This window comes from Gambusia affinis, linkage group LG13 (assembly GCF_019740435.1).
Source record: "Gambusia affinis linkage group LG13, SWU_Gaff_1.0, whole genome shotgun sequence".
Lineage (NCBI taxonomy): Eukaryota > Metazoa > Chordata > Actinopteri > Cyprinodontiformes > Poeciliidae > Gambusia > Gambusia affinis.
The window spans coordinates 22,959,805-22,982,421 of record NC_057880.1 but is presented as its reverse complement, the minus strand read 5'-3'; the positions used below and the strand labels follow the sequence as shown (position 1 = coordinate 22,982,421).

Here is a 22,617-nt window from a genome sequence, read left to right as displayed (position 1 = left end):
TTTTATTTATTTTTCTTTACATATTGCCATGTTAGCCCCGAAACTGTTACTTTGATTTTGAAGGAGTATGTATAGTTTTGAGAGGCTTTCTTAAACAAATATATGAAACAGATAAACAAAAATTAAATTCTTTGCCATTGACAGGAATTGATCTGTTTCTCTACTAGTTTTGTCTTGTGTTTTTTTTCTAATGCTGTGTGCTGTTTTTATTTTACTATTATTTTTGACTTGTGTATGAAAAAGTTTAAAAATTGCAAAAAAACTTGATAGCTGTCAACTCAGCTAACTATCTGACTTCATGGATAGATAGCTAACAGGTCAGCTATCTGACTAGCTAAATTGGTAGCTATCAAGTCAGACAGTTAGCTGAGTTGGTAGCTTTCAGCTCAAATATAGCTGGTTGGTACCAATTATAACAGCTGTTGTCAACTAGCTACAGTTGGTTGGAGGTTGGTGTAGCTGATCCATTTTTAAGCATCGAGTCGGGTAGCTAACTGACTGTCTAGCTAGCTATCTAGCTATCCAATCAGCTGGCTAGCTATCTGACTCAATAACGTTTCAGTCAGCTAGCTGAGTCGAGTTGGCTTGATGTCTCAGATAGCTAGAGGACTTGATAGCTAGATAACTAGCCAGAAAGTCGTCTGTCTAGACAGAAAGCTATCTGACTCGATGTTTACAAGTGGAGCAGCTACAGTTGATGTGAAGGTATTGGAAGAGCCAGGGGCAGATGCTTTAAATCTGCCCACAGCTGGCAGGACACAGAGCTTCCTAACACTGATCCTCTGGAATGTGAAGGAATTCAAGGACACAGAAATATAAAAACCAGAGCGAAGCTTGGAGTCTATCAGGGAGCTCTGTCTGTAAAACCCAACTATTGGTCTGATTGCTAACCACTATCGTCCCATTTAATGCCTCAGCGTGACATATCAGTGCTTCTTCTTGGAGGCTGTACATCCTGTGTGTGTGCTGTATAAGTGGAGGGGGTTTCCCCATAACAGCATGGAGAGTGGCCAAGGAGGCCGCTACATGTCGTTTGTATTCACTTGAGCTCAGTGGAAGCGCAGCTTCTGCGATAAAACACATGCGTAGAGACGCGTGATCTTTTTCGCACCCTATCCGAAGTCACACACACTCATGCCACCCTCTGACTTGTGCACAGACACCACGGAGCAGTGGAAGAATCACCCCTCACAATTGCAATTCCACACCTTTTCTGTTGTTGTCAGGCCCGTCAGACACGGCTGTCTGCGGATGCGGGACGGTTACGCCGCATTGTGCTGGAGATGGGGATAAAAGCTGCTCCCGCACATCCAGTCTCCGTTCCAGCAAACAGGTTCTCTCATCCGTCACGTCAAGCAGGCTTCCCCCCTGTCAGCGCTGATTCCCTCCTTTCAGGCGAGAGACAAAAACAAAAACAAAACTGAGCTCCAGAGGAAGAGGTGGGGGCGCATCATGATGGGGCTTGACTTAAGTTTCACACAAACCAGCAGAGAACATAATTACCCACAAATACACTTTACTAGCTCTGCTATAAATAGGACATCTGTTTGGCATTACATATGACTCACACACAAGCAGGCAGGAAAATCTAAATAAACACATCCAGACCGTCTTCAGTTTGCTGACCATCTGATGTGTTTTTCCAGATACAGACATATTAGATCCCATCCACCCACACTCACCGAAAAAAGAACAAAAGAAGAGGCAGTGCTCAGTTGGTCCCTCTCTCTAATCCAAATGAAGTGTGGTTAAATTACCAGATCTTGTACGAACAGGAGGTTTTGCTCAGAGCCTTGGCACTTAGAGCCGCTACGTGAGAGAAAAACGATACAAAACAGACCTTGACTCAGTCAATGAGCTAAGCAGAGAGCAGTGTGTCACCACTCATGCATCCCGTTTCAACAGAACCCACCAGAACACAGAGCGGATCTGTGGCTCCACTGCAAAAACACAAAATCTCACCAAACACTTTTGGTTTCCAGTGAATACTTGAAATAAGACAAAACTGACTTATAAATAACTTTTTGCAACATGTAGGTCAATATTTTATTCCAACATGGTAAACAATGCATTGTTAAGTGGAATAATCTCCAAATGGACCAGGCATTTTTCAGAAATATTAAGTAATTCTTGACCCCAATTGAGCTGGGATATAGGAGGGGCCCCAGGAATGAACCTTGGGGTATCCCACATGTGATCTCTGTTTGCATGCACCAACCAGGCCTGACATTATGAGCACCTGCCTAAAACAGCTCTGGTCCAATCAAAGCATGGACTCCAGGAGAATCTGAGTACGCTGCGGTGTCTGGCATCAAGATGTTAGCGGCAGATCCTTTAAGTCTTGTAGCTTGTGAGGTGAGATCTCGACAGATTGTACTTGTTTGTCAGCCACATGGATAATTTGGAGGCTTGTTCAAAACCTCAAAGCGTCTCCTCCTGAAACCGCTCCTGAACCTGTTTGGGTTTGTGGCGGGACTCATTATCCTGCTGACAAGAGGCCACAGCCAGGAGGGGATGGCTTGTACATGTTCTTCAACAATGCGAGGTGGTAGGTGGTGAGTTATGGATGGATGAACTCAAGGTTTCCCAGCAGATAAGCCTGCATTCGCCAGTTTTTTTCCCATAGTGCATTGTTGTGGCGACTCCTCAGATAGAGCCTCCATCTTTCTTTATCATGTCTTTTGTTGGCTCTTTTAGTTGTGGACAGAGGTCTGCATGAGGGTAACTCCAGTTGCTTCACATTTTTAATGCAGAGGTCAGTTTATTGCATTACCCATGTACATTTACTCAATTACTTCAGTAATTTGTGGGAAATAAATACTTTAAAGGGGATCTATTATGCAAAATTCATGTTTTTTATTCAAATTTTTAGTTTTGTTTCTTATTTATTTATTTTAATATTTTTATTTATATTCATATTTATATTCATAATATTTTTCATTATTTTTCAATTAATTGTTTTTGTACTTCCATTTGGACCCAATCAGCTTCTAAAAACGGTCCAAATACTTTTTTTAAAAAAAGAAAAAAACACCCAGGTTTTTCTGAGCAAAAATTTGTATTTTTTGGTGTCTCAAAAAAAATAAGCAGTTTCAAAAACCTCCCGATTGTCGAGTCACACTGCATCTCTACCTAGCAACCGAAGCCCAGCCCGTTACCTAGCAACCAAAGCTGAACTCCAGCACATTTGGTCAGCAGGTTTTACCACTGTTTGCTCTGTACAATGGCTGCTGGAAAAGACAAGTGTTTTGTCGTTCACTTGCCATTCAGAAACTACTTGCTTCATTCTTGTTGGTTGTGCAGGAGGCTCCACTTCTGCTTCTCAAAGATGTACGGGTGTATAATTTTGCATCTGTTTTCAGCCATTCTCATGTGCGAGGAAATGAAACAGTGGTGAACCGTTGACAAAGGTGTACTGGTGTACATGGGGAGTGAAGACTGACCTGTATGGTGCTACAGCTAAAACTGCTAAAATGTTAGCATTGCCCATGCATCAGTTTGACTTGAACTGGATGTTTGCTTGACTTTCCAGTTTTAGAGTGGCCAAAACTATTTCACTCCAGGGAAACAGCGGATCATGGTTTTTAATTAAAAGTTCCTAGTTGCTTTATTCCTATTTTGAGCCTCTCAATAGTTGCGTATAAGCTGTTAGATTTACTCTTTAGTTAACAGTCGATAACAGTTAACAGCTGTTAACTAGAGAGTGTTTCTTACTTCTGTTTGCATGTTGCAGAATGAAATCAGGGATAACTTCTCTCACAAAATGATGTAACTCATTCCTGAATCCCGGTTAAATCCTCTGAAGACTGAAGTCTTAACGAGCAGCGGAGCAAAAGGTTTGACAGCTTTTCAGTGAGTTGAGTGAAAGAAATCAGTGAGTAATGTTGGACGGCCGTCATAGTGCTGCCTGGAAATGACGCTACGTGTTTTTGTGTGTCTCTTACATGTTCATGTTCAAACTTGACCTTTACTTGGCAAACTTGAGCCTATAATTTATGTTTATAGTTTTCCATGGTGTGTCCGTTCTGCTAGCCTTGCATGCATAATTATGATCATGCACCGCTGATCATTTCTCCCTGATAATGGCCCCTGTGTGTGTGTGTGTGTGTGTCTGTTAGCGGTAGGTGTGGCTGCCCCCATCTCTCCTCCGGGTCACCTGCGTTGCAGGGCCACATTCCCTCATGTTCCCTCGTTTGGAGCCCATTAGAGAGGAAATGGGGCCGCCGGTTATCAGGCCTCCATCCCCCAGCCTCGGTCCTCCGTATCCCATCATCACCTGGCCGCTCTTGTTGTTTTCACAGTGTTAACAATCAAGCTGTGGCCCTGAGTGTTCCGGGGGCCTAATTGGGCCGGCTGCTGGCGTTGATTGTGATGGATGGAGGTGGCGGGGGGTTAGGCTGGAGATTGGGCCTGCTGTGGATGCTCCTTTCATCTCCCTGCTCCAGTCTTTTGCTTCAGAAGATGAAGTCGAGGTTTATCAGTGGGTGCTGAGCAACACACTGCAGGCCTGAGAGCTTCACTCACTTTATACACTCTAAAAACTATATTCTAGACTGTAAACAAGTTCATGTTACATTTATGCCACTTAGTTATTTTTGGTTTAATGATGATAATTTAATTTACTTTTTTGTGTTCAATTAACTCAAAAGTTACAGATCTTTAACTTAAAGGAACTTTTTACTTTGACTTCACTTGAAACAACTGAGTTTGTATCCTACATCTGACTATCTCAATGTAATGAGTTTAACGTTTTATTTGAAGGGATGTGCATAAGACTGACACACTGTCATAAACATGACACCCGTTAGGAACATAAAAAGTCCATTAAAAGTGTCATCTGTATCCCCTAGCAACCGAGAACTCCAGAACACTTGGTCAGCTGGCTTTACCGCTGCATGCACTGTACAATGGCTGCTGGAAAATACAAGTGTTTTGTTGTCGGCAATCATGCAGAAGCAACTTGCTGCATTGTTGTTGGTTGTGCAGGAGGCTCCATTTATGCTTTTCAAAGATGTACAGTTGTATAATTGTGCATCTGTTTGCACCCATTTAAAATGTTGACTTGGGGGCGTGGTCAGCAGCACATTATTGGATTTTAAGTGAAAATCTGATTTCCTGCTGATTCTTCGTGCCTTTACCGTAGATGAAAGCAGACCAACATCTTTCCTCCATTTCTCTGTTTTCTTTATGCACTTTTTTTTTTGGCCAGTTATGGTTAAGCAATAACACTTCTGAAACGAAACCAGTGGTACCTCTGTTTGCAGAGCACTTAGGGCCATTGGCAGCTTGCAGGCCATTTGCTTATCTTTGGTGCGAGGTGTGTGTGTTTGTGTGTTTGTGGTGAACACCAGCCCTGGCTGGACTCATCAATCACTACGACTCTGGGGCCGATTGACTCGCCGGGGCCTTTCGGACCCTTGCATGGAGAGAAAAAAGCTCTGATGAAGATTTACATGTCTGGTTTATAGCAACGTGTGTGTCTCTGTACTTTAGAGGTTACACCAAGCAGTCTCTCATTTGCTTAGTCAAAGTTGTGGATAGACTAACAGTTCTGTGAGCTTAACAACTATAGTTTGCATGAGCAACTGCTGACAACGGCGATGTTGTGCAGCAGGACAAGAAGGTGGCGCATAAGCAAAGTAGGCCAAAATGTCTTAAAATACACCTGGGGCGTATTGTGATGAAATTTTCCACAAACATTTCACCTCTAGAGCTTCCCATCCTCCCATGGGGTTGAAATGGGAAGTGGGAATATCTAAGAATATATTATAATATCTCTAAATGCCATCATAGTACCGGATAGATAACAGACAGCTGTTCATTTACTAATCATTTGTGTAGGATGACATTTTACTTCCATTATCTGGCTAAAAATAACTTTCATTCCTGCACCCATCGGCAGCGTCCCTCTGATACTCAGAGCGTATTTGAAGCGGGATACAGCATCACATTCAGCTTAAAAAACTCCAACTCTTCCTTTAATAAAGGTTACAAACCTGGAGTTTGCATTTTAAGCAAATATTGAGACAAGTTGTACCCAACAGAATGTTACAAAAGCCCGATTTAGAAGCAATGCTTTGAAGAATCTGAATTCATGAGTATGTTTGCATAAGACACCTGTATGTTGATAAAATGTTTTTTTTTGTTGACTTACCATCCAGAAACCACTTGCTACATTTTTGTTGGTTGTGCAGAAAGTTCCACTTCTGTTTTTCAAAGATGTACGGTTGTATGATTTTTCATTTGCTCGCAGCCGTTTTCACTTTCGAATGTAAACATCAAGTTGGGGGCATGGCCAGCAGCTGATTATTTATATTTAAAGTGACAAGACACGCTAAAACGACTCAAAATAGGGCAGAATAAGCAGAATAAAATCTCATTATCTAAGAATTATTTTGAGCAAAAATGCAATGAACATGTTTTTTTCATAACCCATAAACTTATGGTAACCTGTCAGAGGAAGAATAATAAGTCAGGTTTAAATAATCTGTCCCACTTTCAGCTGTCAGGTACTTTGGAAATGACCTCATAACTGCTGACAGATTAATGGGCTTCTCTAAAGCCACTGCTGTTGTCTTTCTGCCCTGGCGTTGTGCAACCAAAAAAACTGCTGCTTTAATGGACAAGATAAAATACAAAGTGTAGCAGGGGATGTTTTTTTAAAAAAAACTTCATCTTTGAATAATCCTGGAACCTCCACCAGGCTGCTTCTTGGTGCATCTGTTTCGCTGGAGTTTGGCATGAAAACATTTCACAGCAGGTATCTGGAGGCCTCTTAACCTCTGCTTCCTTCCACAGGCCTGTTTAACTCCTCAGCTGTCATTTGTTCCACATCCCAGTCATATAAACTCCCATCACACTGGGATCTGTAGGAAAACAAACAGCCGAACGGGGAAGCAGCCGCGCTGACGTCAAGGAAGAGGACGAAATCTGATCAAAAACACAGAGAGCAGCGGAGGGCAGGCTCTGATATGATGGACAGAGGGAACTATATTAGTGGAAACCCAAGGTTGAAAGATCAGAGATTGTCACACTGTAGATTAGATTAGGAGCTCTCAGTCGGGGGTTTCTCAAAGGTATGATTGTGTGTTTGAATGTAACCCTGCTGACGTCAGGGAGAGGATCTAATCAAAGTCAGCTGAAGTGGATAAAGACCTGACATTTATCCATATCTGGATGTTACACCAGGAACAGCAGGGAAACGCTTCCTAGCTAAATCTGGGCTGAGATTGATGGAGGAATATTTATCCAGTAAATGAATATAAATCCAATCAGGACATTCCCTGCTGCGCAGTGAGAGATAGTGTGATTTTACCCAGATGTTTGACTCTTCAACACTCGGTCCGTGGTGCTGATAGGAGGCGGGGGTCGGACTGACAGATTGGTTGCTCTTTGGGGTCTGATTGAAGCCCAGTGGTTATCTCACTGACCTGCTAGCAGCAGGAGACTCCCTGAAACGCTCCACAGATCATGTAGACTGGAGCAACACAGAGATAAAACACCAATATCCTGATTTTACTGCTTACCGCACTGCAAAAAACACAAAATTATACCTAATATTTCTGGTCTAGTTCAACTTCAACTTATAAACAACATTTCAGCAGGACATAGGAGCTTGTTGTAAGTCAGTAATTCATTAATTTTGATAAAAAATATGCTGGTGATAAATGGACCATTTTACTTCTTTCATATCTGATACAGATGTTTGAGGTTTATTATCAGCCGAAACAGAAAAACAACAGAATTGATTTGAAACCTTTTTTTTTTTTTTTTTAAACTGACGTGAATGTGCTGAATTATTTTGGTAACTTCTGCACACCAATAAATACACCCTGCTTGGTCAAACATGTAAAAACAATTTCAATTTGTTCAGTCAGAGCAATTAGGAGTAAAACAGCCGATGCAAAATAAATAATAAAGAAACTGAAAACGGGCAAAAAGAATAACACTGATGATTGATTCTAGTGGAAGATTATTTCACTTCTAACATTTTTCCGATGTTGTATGTTAATTTATCTGCCAATTGAACTTTTTCATCAATATTAAGGAGTTATTTTGTTAAAACAAACCTCTACATCCTGCTGAAAGTTACTTGTCTTATTTCCAGCGTATTAACATATTTGCACTAGAAACTAGAGCAAAATTCCTTGGTAAGACTTTTTGCAGTGTATGCTTGTCTTGAATTGGCTCCTGCTTATGTTATACAACAAAACATCTGTCTTCGAAGAGACACCGGCAAGCAAAAAGTCAAACTCCCTAACGTCAGTCTGAGCCCCCTAAAACAAATCTGCAAACATCAAACGACACCCTGTGTTGACGAAGCTCACTCCCTTTACCCGGAGCTTCACCCCTCCGCCCGGCCCAAACCGCCCCAACAGCAAACACTTGAAGGCTTCACCCTTGACCTCAGACCCACACCGCGACCTTTCTCTCTGGTTCTTCCATAATCTGAACCAAACAGCTGCAGACATGCACAAATATCTGCTCACTGCAAAAACATAAAATCGTACGTTGTGTTTTTGTCGAGATCCTAGTGGAAATGTTTCGGTATACTTAAAATTACAGAAAAATAACTTTTCAGTGAGACATAGGATCTTGTTTTAAGTCAACGAGTCTTGATTATTAATTTAAAATATTACCTAAAGTGGCAGATTTGTTTCACCCTTAATGGTAAAAATGTCTTGCTATAAGTTAAAAAGTTTCCAAGGAAACTAATACTTTTTAAAATCAATATTCAGGATAAATTGTTTTAAAATTGTCTCCTATATCTTACTGAAAAATTACTCATAAATTAGTTTTGTCTTATTTCAAATGCGCTAAGATATTTGCACTAGAAACTGGACCAAAAATACTTAAGATTTTGGTTTTGCAGTGATAAATTCAGCCAATTAAATTAAGTCATTTGTGTTTTTAATATGTACACTGTAAAAAATGTCTCTAATGTACAGTAAAATACTGGCAGCTGTGGTTGTCAGAATTTTACCGTACTATAAATATGGTAAAATATATATTTATGCAGTAAGATACCACAGGTGCCAGTACTTTACTGAAAATTAGAGACATTTATTTTTTACAGTGTATCATCACATTTAAATTTTATCCCATTAAAAGATGAAACTAAAAGACAAACTACCTCCTAATATAGAAAAACGCTTATTTTGCAAGAAATATTTAACATACATTCAAGTATCTATTTATTTAAAAAAATCCCTTTAATTATATAATCTAAAACAATAAAATAGCACCACATTACTTCCATGTTCTCTTTTGTTTACATGTGGGAATAAACCTCCTTTAATAAACAACAGCCTGGAGGTGATGACTTTTCAAGATGGATGCCATCAGAAGAACCACATGTGGCTGGAAGTGGAGCGATGTCACGGCTTGTCCTCTCAGTTTACTTCAGACGTTCTTCCCTTCAACAGATTCCCTTCCCGTCCAAACGAGTGTCACAGAAAACCACGGGCAAAGTCACAAAAGGGAAGGTTGTTAAAAATCCTGAACTGGACAAATTTTTGCAGGAATCAGGATGTTAAAAAAGTACAAACTTTTTTGGTTTTTGTGCAGCTACATTCTATGTTTTACAGAGCTAAAAACAGCTTGGCTAACCTGATTACAGGATCTTGTTTTACTTTTTTGCTGAGTCAGCACACAGATTCAGTTATTATTGACATGTGACATGTTCATTTTAAACTGCAAATGAATGAAATAAAAAATACAAGTAATTAATAAATGATTACAACTGATCAGTTGTAATAAAGTTGTAATATTGAACTTTAACTCTACGTTAAAGTACAATACAGAACTATTGTACTTTAACGTGCGGCGCATTCAGAGGTAAAATCAGTTGACCAAATGTGCTCGAGGTTGGGTTGCTAGGCAACGGCTGGGTTCCGCTGGGGTTGCTAGGTAACGACAGTGCCTGATTTCTGACATTGACAAAAACATTCAGGAGGTTTTTGAAACAGCTCACTTCCCAGACACCAAAAAACATTAATTTATTGCCAAAAACCTCCTGTTGTTTATTTTTTTATTTTGTTTAGAAAGACTAGAAAACAAAAACATGCAAAATATGAATTTATTTTATTTTATTTTTTATTTTTTTTAAAGCAGCAGCTGAACACCCTTCGTCCTCAAGACACCCAAGATGAACGTACTCTGTCATTCGCTCCTCCAGAAAACCATTTTTCAGCAGCAGATGCAGAAACACTCTCTAATTTGCTTCACTTAAAGGTCACTAATCTTGGTAAATATGACTCTCCGTGACACAAACAATGGCTTTGCAACCGCTGTGCGCTGGTCTATATGCAGCTTCTGAATCAAACAGAGTTTTTGTTCATGCATTTGTTTGTCCCTGAAATGCAAAAACAACCATAAATAATGATGACACGTGTAGAAATGTAGAGAAGAAGAAGAAGAAAAGTTAAATTTACCAAATAATGAGCAGACTGCAGATCCTGTGTCAGTAAGTGTTGTTTTTCACTGGATGGTCTGGTCGGTCTGTTTCTGTCGCTCAGTAGTTTGGTTAGGTTTACTTGTGAAGGCCTGTGATCACACAGCCTTAAAGACTGTGATTAGGAGGAAATCTCCAAGCACAAAAACACATTGAATCACACACAGCACCACAGAAGACACCAAATGCGGGCCAACCTGCAGGAATCGTTAAACCAGCCGTTTGCTGTGCTTACATGCACATGTTTGCACAAACAGAATCCAGGCACTGGAAACACACACTTGTTTTTGCGCTCAAACCGTGAAATGACACGTCTCTGGTTGCTCTCTAATTTCCGACCTTGCGAGCCAATTCCCGATGAGGGATGGCTCTTCCCGCCACAGGGATCCTCATCCCAACAAGCTCATTCCTGACCAGTTGTATCACAAACTCCAGCAGAGCGGGGTGGAACCTAAATCAGGAATGTGAGTCTCATTCCCAAAAAATGCTACAATTTACACACAAAGCTGTGTACACGATCAGCATACAGATGTTTTTAAGATGTCTAGTTAAAGTAAAATATCAAAAGAGAATCTGAGCGGTTAATATTAGTAGTAAGTAATTTTGGTCTAGTTTCTACTGCAAATATCTCAATACAGCTGAAATAAGACAAAACTAATTTAAAAGTAACTTTTCACCAACATATAGGAGTCTTTTACAGTCAATAATTCCTTAATGTTAATAAAAAAGTGGTAGTTTCACTTGGAGATAATTTTACTTATAACAAAATATTTTTCCCATGTTATAAGTGAAACAATCTGCTGGTGGAACTAGTACGTAGAAATTATTTTCTTAAAACAAGCTCCTTCAGTTACTTAGTTTTGTCTTATTTCAAGTGCAATATTTGCACTGGAAACCAGACAAAAAATATGAATATTTAGTTTTTTTGCAATGTAAGAACTAAGAATCTATCCATTTAGTCTCTGGTGAAATCTTGGTTAAGTTGGTTAAAATATTGGATTATTTTTTCAGTTTTTTCTTGTTTTGTTTTCTTTCAGGAAGTGGCAGAAGGATGACGTTTTTTAATAGCTGATTGCATGAATAAATTTATGCACGTGTGATTTTAATTACATTTCTTATTTAATGGAAACACTGCAATTGTAAAATTGTGTGTTTTTGATGTTAGCTGACTATCAACAAGGTTTTGTGCACATTTGTGATGGAAACAGCTTCTGTAGAAACTATATTTCAAGCTGTTGAATTTTTAGACCATATTATCTGATCTGTGCGTTTGTGAATTATGACACTGTTGTAGCTCCATATATGTTGACAGCGATAAAGGTCTCATCTCTACAGCAAAACCAGTTGAAAGACAACAAAGTTAGATGTTAAACCGCAGTTTCGTGATGAAAAAGAGATTTAGTATTGACATTTTAAAACTCCCCACTCAACATGCGAAGTTCTGCAGGGCACCAACATGGCCGACCTTCTGTTCCCATGGACTTTAACTACAGGCTGTGGCAGAAAATGAGCACCTTGAGGCGGCCGCATGGCGACAAGCGCCCTGGAGAGCCGTGATTGGCTGGCTGCTGACGGGTTAGTGTGATGATTGGTGAGGGCCGTAAGTCAGGCTGTAATTTGCAAAGTGGAAATGTAGGTGACTGAGGAATATATGTTTGTTTGAGCTATGTTAGGCCATGGCAGACATGCTAAATATACGCATGGATGTTAAATACAGCTTTATCTCTCCCTTGTTTTACCTCACATCTTCCTGTAATCACAATATTTGTTCCAGGATTTATTTCTTAAATCTTGATTTAAATAACAAAATGCATTATTGTGTAAACAGTACTGTTGATTAATTGCTTTTACCAATAAATCCCTCTAAAAATGTTATTACATTTGTAGATTTATTCGTGTCAAATTCTATCCACTCATTATCTGCATTAAATATTAATAATATTGATGCCACATTGGTATCAGTATAGACTCAATAGTAGCGTGGTAAGATCAATACTTTAGTTTCAGATTCCCTCTTCAAGTTATATTTAATTTTGTGTTGTAGGTTCTCAATGCTTTCTCAAAAGAGATAACTTTATTTGTTCTATTGAGAGCAAATAGAAAAAAACTGCACACAAATTTATTTATTTTTCTATTGTTTCTGTTTATCGTCTCCATATCTTATTCAGGGAAACCTAATATGTCTCTATGAACAGGTTAGAGTAGCTCTATGGTTGATTAAAAACATCCATTTCATTTTTTTTGTTGCACAAAATCATTCTTAGATCATGAGATTTTAGTCTGTTTATTTCACCTATTAGCTGTTTTAGGGTGTCCTGTCACTTTAAATCAAAATAAGCTGCTGCTGGCCACGCCCCCAAACTCAATTTACACTCGCACATGAAAATGGCTGCAAACAGATGCACAATTATACATCCATACATCTTTGAAAAGCAGAAGTCGAGCCTACTGCATAACCAACAACAATGTAGCAAGTGGATTCTGGGTGGTAAGTCAATAACAAAACACCTGTCTTTTCCAGCAGCCATTGTACAGCGCATACAGAGGTAAAACAAGCTGACCAAATATACTGGAACTCTGTTGGGGTTGCCAGGAGACAGGCGGAACTCTGCTGGGGTTGCCAGGTGACAGGCGGAACTCTGCTGGGGTTGCCAGGTGACGGCACAGTGGCGGTTGAATGTGACTTAAATATCGGGATGTTTTTTAAACGGCTCATTTGGCTTATTGCCAACACTTATTGTATTGGTTTTTTTAGGTGCTTAGACAGTTTTTAGAGGAAGTAGAAACCCAAATGGAAGTACAAAAACCAGCTAAATGTGAAGAATAAAACTAAAAAAGGTCTATTGACTTGATACATTTAGTATTTATGTCCTTCTCTCTTTAAACTGAAGGCATCCTCTTTCATTAGCTGTTATTATGTTTGTATGTTTGATGCTGTGTTGATCTGCACACATTCGGACACATAATAACAGTTTGTTGATCTGCCTGTGAACCGAAATGCTTTAGCAGCCAAAGTGGAGTTCTTTTCTCTGAGAGGAAACAATGATTGGAAAAGAAGAACTGTCTCTTCATTTCCATTTGCAGCCTGTAGAAAGCCGTCCACCTGCAGCGCTAACAGACATGAAGCCACACACACAAAGTTTCCCACACCTGTTGTTCTGTTGCATCCAGTAGCTTTGGTGCTGGGACACTGAAGGGTATCATGGCGTCGCAGCAGCAGCTCTGGCCTGGCTGCACAGGGCCCACGGGATCCAGGGTGTCAGTGGGGCTTTGATCCTCGGTATGCCTGCACAAGGAGGAAAAGGATTCCCTAGAGTGAGTATCCTATTCTCCTATCCCCGACTCTCCACACCGTCTTCACTCCAGAGGACGCCCCTGCACTCCTCAACTCTGCCCCAGAACAAGTGCAGATCCTCAGGGACAGGTGAACCAGAACAGAAACAAACCGAATCAGCTCTGCACGTTATCAGTGGCTAACATGCAGCTCAGCTCGTTTTACTCTCAGGGTTAGCAGGACTTTTTGGTGCATATGCTCTCAAAGAATCTCGGTTCATTTGCATGAGATTGGAAGTTTTCCTAATGTTTTTTGTGCTATTTAGCAATCAGTTAAATGTGAATTGCCTCATGACTCTTCCCATATTGATGGGAAGAAACAATTGCTTGGAGACATTGTTTCTACAATATCTCCAAAAAGAAAGAAAATTCAAAAAATTTATTTTATACATTTAAAAAATATATTTTTTATGCATAAAAAATATTTAAGTAAAAAAATTCTTTAAAAATTTAGATTTTTTAAAATAATTTTTTAATAAAAACTTCTTTTTATGATTTTGTTCAATAAAAATTTTCTGAATTTTTAAAATAATTTAATTTTAATAAAAAAGTTGCAAATTATTTTTATAAAAATGTTATTAATTTTATGTTTTCATATTTTAAAAAAAAAATTTATCTTTTAAAGAAAACTTTTAGAAAATACCTTTTTTAATAATTGGAAAAAAAAACATTTTTTGTGAAAAAGTATTACTTTTAAATAAAATGTATATATATATTTATTAATTTTTTACTAAAATTAATAAAAATAGCTTGGAAATATATTTGTAGTTCAGGTACCATGCAGTAAAACACAGCTAATCCTGTTAGCCTCGTTCAGCCGAGTCGATATTGTAGCATTCGTTGCTTTAGCGTCGGTAACCGTTAACATGAAGGCCCATGTTCTGAGTAAAAACATGGCCGCTCACGCACACAGACATGCAAAGGTAATTCAGGAACATCAGCATGTCTGAGCATAACCAGATTTATGACTTGTGTGGTTCAGAAAGAGTGAAACTGAAGACGTCTGACAAAGAAACAGAGCGACACGAAATGGCAAAAGAGACAGAAGGTGAAACTAAGAATTTAAAAAATGAGTCAGTTTGTGGTTTTAGCAACAGTCAAAGTCACTGTATGTTTCACACGAGAGAGGAAAATGGGCCATGAAGGGAAACCGACAGAGAGAGAGGAGGAAACAGAAAGAGCATGAAGTGGACAGTAGAGCAAACAGAGCAGCCATTGTCTCCTGGCCTGGTTAACATTTTAATTACGCATCCAAATCCAGAGTCCTGCACAAAGACTCCATGATTAACAATCCTCAAAGTCTGGGACAGGGCAGCAGCCAGGGCTGGGCAGTAACTACTTACATTCACTCAATTACATTTAGCTGAGTAACTTTTTAGAAAAAAAAAAATTACTTTTAAGAGTATTTTTACTTTTAATTGGGTAGTTTTATTATGAAGTATTTCTACTCTTGGGTAAAATAAATTCTCCCACTGAATGAAAAACATGTTTTAACAAAAAATTCACCTGACTCGGACACACCTGCAGTTTTTGTTAGTTTTATAAGTTTTATTTTGAAAAAAACATAGTTGCATAATTTATTTATTTATTTTTTGTTATTTATATGAATTATTGTTATTCTGTCCTTAAAATACCAACATTCCCTCTTAACTCTATATTTTGGTCTGCCTGCTGATGTAATTTTTTAAATATTAAATGATCGATAATTTGATTAGTTACTGAGTATTTGATCAGACGTTTAACCAAATACTTCTCTACTCTTGGATAGCTAGTTTTTACTTTTACTTGAGTAGAAATATGTTGAAGTATTTCTACTCTTACAATCTTTGGTTGCTCTACTCACCTCTGACTGCTGTTAGCTGGACACTCATAGACATAAACACATATGGAGACATGATGAGGACAGGAAGGAAATTCATTCACACAGATGTCCATAAGGAAGAAGATATAAATAACTTTTTCTTCTCTATGTTACGGCAGACGCTCACCAAACAAATTGAAAGCAGCCAAGCAGATAAGAAACGACCAGGCTGCAACTGACTTATCTGATTACGAGTAAACTTTGTTTCTATCTGTATAAAAACCAAAGCAAAGCAACGATTGTTTCAGGAAAGTTTCCAGAACTGTTACTTTGGTGCAAGACTTTATTTAAAACAAAGAGTGGAGACCTGTTAAAATAACACACCCAAATATAATTTAGTTTTTCTGTATTTCAGTAATCTTGGTATTAAAATAAAGCTAAGGCATGAAAGACTACATCAGGAGTGTAAGTATCACAGCAGATTGTATAGATTATAAACCTTTTAGAAATATCAGAAATCAAGCTACAAACTTTTGGAATACCATAGATCCACCAGTGGACATTACTTGTGCAAAGATTACAGAGGTTTTGTAAAAATATGCACCAGGTATTTTATCTTTGGCACAGTTTGGTGAAAAACTAGAGGTTTCTTGTGTTTTTACTTACTAAAAGTCTAAAATTGGTTGTTTTTGAACTTTCTGAAAACCCACATTTTTGTGTAATTCTAGTAAAATATTCCTATATTTGACTCAAAATGAAGAGTATTTTTGGAAGTCCAGTGTAAAAAGAAGAACTACAAATTTAGGCCAAATTTAATGAAAAATATATCAAAACAACTTTAATATATACTCAGTTTTTTTGGCACTACCAGAGCTCTATATACTGTCTTTGTGATTGATTGATTGATCTTTGTATGTTTTGGAAATCCAGTGTTAAAAAGAATTACAAGTTTAGTTCCAATTTACTGAAAAAAAAGCTCAAAAACACCAAAATATATACTGGCACTACCAGAGCTCCATATAATGTTTTTTTTATTGGTGGTTTTTGGTAGCTGAGGAAGGAGATCAGCCTTTTCACAGATCATCTGTCTCATAAGAAACTGTTTTAACAAATATAGAAAAATCTTTTCCTTATGAGCGTTACAAACTGCAGCTTTACGTCACATATTTTTAGCCATTTCATGTAAATAACATCCAAGAAGTTTGGTTTTCGTGTCAATCGAAACCCAGATGTCTGACATGTAAACCTCTAAAACACAAACAGAAAACTGCGGCTTAGAAAGACAACTCGGTCTGACCTGAATACTTCAAACACAGAGACTCATTTTTAGAAATGTATTTCATCAGTTTTGATTCTGGGGTTGAAACGGCCCTAATATTGTGGTGAAACTGCCATGAAGTAGAACATCAGGGTTAAATGCAGAACCGCTGCTCAGTGTTCAGGAAGTAAATGGGCAGCCAGACGGTTAAATGCATTTCTGATTCCCACATCCTGTGATGAAAATCTGGAGTCACATTTACTCAGTTATACTATATTATAAGTTGGGCAACTTTGTTTTGAAAAAAAATATTTTTAGAAGGATTCTTACTATGCTCTACTTTTTACTTTTACTCAAGTAATTTAAGTAAAATGTATTTATTTTCTACCCACTGAATGAAAAACAAAAATTTTTTGACCAAAAACACCTGACAGACCTGCAGTTTTTGTTAAAGTTTAATAAGATTTATATTGAAAGAAACTGATTTGGAAACATCTTTTTTGTTCCTCATATGAATTATTGTCATTTTGGTCCTTAAAATACCATAATTTCCACTTAACTTTATATTTTGGTCCATCTGATGATGTATCTTTTAAATATTAAATGATTAACTAGAAAATTTCAGAAAAAATTTAAATGGGGCCTGCCAAAGTGCGCCTGTCGGTCTGGACCCGGCGTTCTGATGCTGAAAGTTAGCGTCGACGCCATAGAAAGCTGCAACACGATCAACGGCATGAGGAGAATCGCGAGAACGTGGACTGACACGGACTTGCGCGATTCAGCGTGTTAAAATGAGCGTGTGAGCTAAAATTAGCCAACATGTGGCATTCCACCCGTCACCTAGCAACCCAAACTGAGTTCCAGGACATTTGGTCAGCTGATTTTAATGTATGATGGAGTTTTAGGGCAATATTGAGAAAGAATAAAACATAAGAAAATAAAAATACAGGAGTAAAGTTATAATATTTCAAGAATAAAGACATACAAAAGTAAAGCTCTAATAATGGGAGAAACAAGTTGAAGTAATATGATTTTGGGCTTTAAACTTAAATTTAATCTAAATTAAAAGCCCAAAATTTAAATTAAATCTAAATTTAATTTGCCCAACTCTGAACTAATTAATTCAAATTTTTCTACACTCATTTATAGATTATTTTTATTAATTATTTGCATGTGCATGTTTATTTATATTTAGTCATATTAAACTATCTCGTCACTCTTGGATATATATGTGTAATACTTTGACTTTATTCTGATAATATTATGACTTTTATTCTGATATTTACTGTATTCTACACCAAATTGAGTTCATTTTAGTTTTCGAAGCTAAAATTTAAATCTGATCCTTATAACAGAATTAGGGTGACGCTAGGCCTGTCACGATAGCAAATTTTGCTGAGCGATTAATTGTCTCAGAAAACTATTGATAGACGATATACACTGATTTAATGGAAATGACATAATATTGCATGCGATTTCATGCCAAAGATAAATACACTTTATTTTGAAAAGAACACCCAACACTGGAACTGATAAACAAAACAAGCAAAAACAAAAATAAAATGGATTCTCAGTCTCCATTAACAAAAATGTACTTGAATAAAAACACCAAAGTGTAAATAAATACTGGATTTAACCAAAAGAGTGCAGATTATGAAGTCTGTTTACCATATTGCCCTTCAGTAATTATTAAATTTAAATAGAGAAGATGGGCACATCCAACTACCTGATGCAATAGTTCACACCTACATTTGGTCTCTCAGGTTTTATATATATATATAAATAAAAGGAAAGTACAATATATATATATGTATATATACGTATATATAAATATGTATATATATATAAGTATATATATATATATATACACATATACGTAATGTTGGCTAAAATTAGCCAACATGCTAATGTTTTGGCTAAACGTTAGCATTAGCAAAGACATTTCGCATTTTGGCTAATATTAGTCAAAATGCTAATTGAGCTTATTAGCACTTTAACTAAGTGCTAATTAGGTAAATTAGCATTTAGCTAAATTTAGCATTTAGTTTATGCTAAATTTAGCTAATCTTAGCATTAACGAAAATTAGCTAAATTGCATTTAGCATGTTAGCTAAATGCTAATGTCAGCTAAAATGTACATGAGCATTTTGGCTTACATTAGCCTAAATGCTGTCAGTAGCATGAAGGCCATCACTAGGATGTTGTCCATGATTAACTTACTCCATTCAGTAAGTTCACAAGTCAGTCACTGCTCTCCTTATGCATTGCTATGGCAGGCCCCAATAAAGCGACACCTTATTGGGTGTAGAGTAATGGGTTCCTGCCATTGCTTTGCATGGCAGGCCCCAATAATTTCATTAGTTACTCAGTACTTGAGTAAACTTTTTTCCAAATACGTTTTTACCCTTATTTAATAATTTTTTGGCTGCTATTTCTTACATTTTATTGAGTAAAAATATGTTGAAGTAGTTCTATTCTCACTTCAGTACAATTTTTGGCTACTCGACTTCCTCCCTCTGTCCATTTATCACATTTCTTCCTTCTTTTGAAACGTGGACCTGTTTTCTTTTCAACCTTCTCTAGTTTTCTCTCTCAAACGTAATGTCTTCTGCAGCTGTCTGTCTGAGCAGGAGGTGTAAGGCTGATGTGATGAAGAGGAGGAAGGGAGGAAATCTGAAGGGTCACCGCCACTGGAGTTGGATTCCTTCACACATTTGCTGAAAGTTATTCCCTGGGAATGTGTGCACATACATACACACACACACGCATGCATGCACATGCATGCACACACACACACACCAGCCCCAGCTGCTACTATTACCTCTGTATTGATTGCAGTAATTGTATGCTGGGGGTAGAAGGCGGAGCCGGTCTTGACCAGGTGTGTTTAATCATACACACCTTGTCCCGCCTTCCCCAAACACACAGGCCTGGTGATGGGGATAAAGAAAGGAAGCAGACTGCAGGAATGTCTTGGGGTTGAAAGGATGCAACAGCAGGTGATTTGAGGGACTTTCCAAACTTATTGTCCCACTGCAGAAATAGACTCTAGAAAAGATTCTCCACTTACATCCCTTAAAGCAGAGAAATGCTCTACTGCTGCATATTAAGCCACTTTTAGAGAGCTAAAGGTTTTTAGCTCTCTAAAAGTATCAATTTTAAATAATTATCTGCTTTAACACATTGTGTTAAGGCTGAGTTCACACCCGATAGTTCGAGTGAGAACCAAATTTGCAATATTTGTTATATTTTCACACTGCGCTGTGTCAAACGATCCAAACTAATTAAAAACATGTTCCCCTCCTTGCCTGTGGTGGCGCTGCACCAAGAATGACTGACAAAAACACAGAGCACAACATTCTCCTTCACCAAATAACAAAAATAAAGTGATGTCAGGTTTTAATGACTGTATTGAGTTTATGGACCAAAATGCAAACTGGAGCTGGGAGAATGGATCAAATCAAATGATTTAATGAAAAAGGAAAACGGGGAGCCAGAGCAGAACAAAAACTGGAATCCAGTAGCAAAAAACAGCAACGTGATTAGACAGGAGGAATCAGCAAGACGAGACTGAGACTGAATTTTATATACATTGGGGAGGTTGATTAGTTGGTTAGTGAACAAGAAACAGATGGCTGAAAAACGGGCTGCAGGTGTGAGGGGAAAGAGAGAGAGTGTCACAGGGGCGAGGGAGAGTACACCGAGGACTAGGAAATAAATCTAATACTAAAGAATAACGAGACCCAAGAAACATAATTGAACTAAGGTAACAAAGAATAATTAGACACAATAAATAAACATAACCTAGAATCACCAAAAAAGGATTGAACTAAAAAAAACAGAAGCATGACTGATCTAACAAAAACAAAATAAGAAATACAAAAAAAACTAAATAAAATCAATTTTGTATAATTTTGTTAATGTGAATTGGAAGGATGACCGGTTGATCTTAGTTGACCTCTGGAGACTTTTTATTCTAAATCTTAAAAATTATAGTGGCACCAATTAAAAAAGTTTTTGTTGTACAAACGTTTGACACCAATTTCGTTTAATTTCAAAAAGGAGGAGTGTGGGAAGGAGCAACTTCACTCAGGTAAGAAAATCTGTTCAGCAAAAGTTGAAATGAGTCACCTGTATTATTAACAGCACCTGGCTGCAACTTTCTAAATCTAATGGAAACACCAAGGACGAGAGTGGGAAGAAGAAACTTCTCACCTGCAAGTTGATTGAATTCTCACTGTAAAATAGGAGAGCAGTGGGCTTCAACTCCCCCGGTTATATTCCTGAAATGAAGGGAAACTTGTTCAAAGCAGCCTCCCTTTTTTCCCTTTGTTCCAGCCCCTCTGCCATGTCCGAGTAAATTAATGATCACCAGAGCGCTTTAAAATCTCGCTTTACGACTACAGAACAGGAGCTACAGTTTCAAAACAACGCAGTGAGTGGGAGGGGGGGTGTAGAGGTTTCATGGAGTCGGTTTCAATCCCATTTCTTCTCTGCGCTCTCAGGCTGGAAGCTTTGTGCCAGTGTTACACAAAAAAGTCTAAGTCCACGTCGCCCATCCGTGCTATTGTGAACCCACTGAAAGTTATTATTTACATCCGGAAATTTTGCGCATGCGCAAAACGTTGCGGGGCAAAAAGTACTACTTTAGATTCCATCCTTTGCCGCGCGGTAGAACAACTCTGTTAACTAAATAAACCTGGAGATGTCTGTTTTATTAATTCAGTGCAGTCCATCACTGAAAAATGGAAAAATAACGCTGAAAAACTGTTAAAGAACAACTCAATAACATTTTGTTACCCTCACTCTCTGTGTCGGCTACGCTACACGCCGGATCGTTGCCGTAGTAACTGACAACAGCGATACTACATTTCAGGATTCAACACCAAAAATAAATAAATAAACAAAAGCACCGAAACATTCAGAACGTTCAGTTCCGCAACACGTTTAAGCTATTAGTCACGATGTTTATTTTGCGATTATTAATAAGTGATCGCGGTGGTTGATTAGCTAACGCTGCTATAAGCTAAGCTAACACTGCGGCGGTTGATTAGCTAATCTAAATACCTGCTCTACTGATATCCTGTCAGAGTTGGTGTTTATGTCGCCTTTTTTATTTTTTAACTGAACCGAAACACGTTGAATTCAACATGTTATGGTTGTGGTAGAACAAATCGCTGAGTGTCTACAAAATCCTTCACCATAGTAAGCATTCAAAGCATGCAGCGTTGCTCCTGCATGCATTATCCAAGCATGCCTGAAAGTTATGAATAATTTGTTCTAAGCTGTCATAAACCGTTCCTGTTAACTGCCGGAGGATGAAATATTATGCGATGTAATAATCCCGTATATGAGTCAGTCACGGTCATGGTACTGAGTGTACAGACAGAATGGAATGTCCTCAGCATTACATAGCAGCACACCTTTACCTGACACCTACTGATCAGCAATTGTTGAGATTAGCATGCCGTAGCTTCTTCTGTGGCCCTCTAGGCTCCAAATTACATCAATACGTCCCTCCAGTTTTTCCACAAATCCTCAAAATTCACACAAAATCAACAAATCCACATATTTTTTTCTAATTTTAGTGCCATTTCTTTTCAAAATTGGTCAAAAACATTAGGTTTACGTGACTGCTGCCTCTGCCTTACCTGATGGAGGTGAGTAATAAAAACTTCACACATTAGTGCAAATATCACAAAAACCTCCTACAAATATTTCCAAATTAGCACCAGAAATTCTTCAATTTTGATTGAAAAAAAAGCAACAATC

At 38.0% G+C, this 22,617-nt stretch overlaps 1 long non-coding RNA gene across 1 annotated transcript; it reads right to left on the bottom strand.

The window, feature by feature from the left end:
- Positions 1-546: 546 nt before the first annotated feature.
- On the bottom strand, positions 547-21,423 carry LOC122842194. Its single transcript, XR_006372506.1, has 3 exons — positions 21,061-21,423; positions 13,604-13,739; positions 547-1,388 (listed from the first exon to the last, which is right to left on the bottom strand). It is a non-coding gene; the product is annotated as an uncharacterized LOC122842194 (long non-coding RNA).
- Between the last annotated feature and the right edge of the window lie 1,194 nt (positions 21,424-22,617).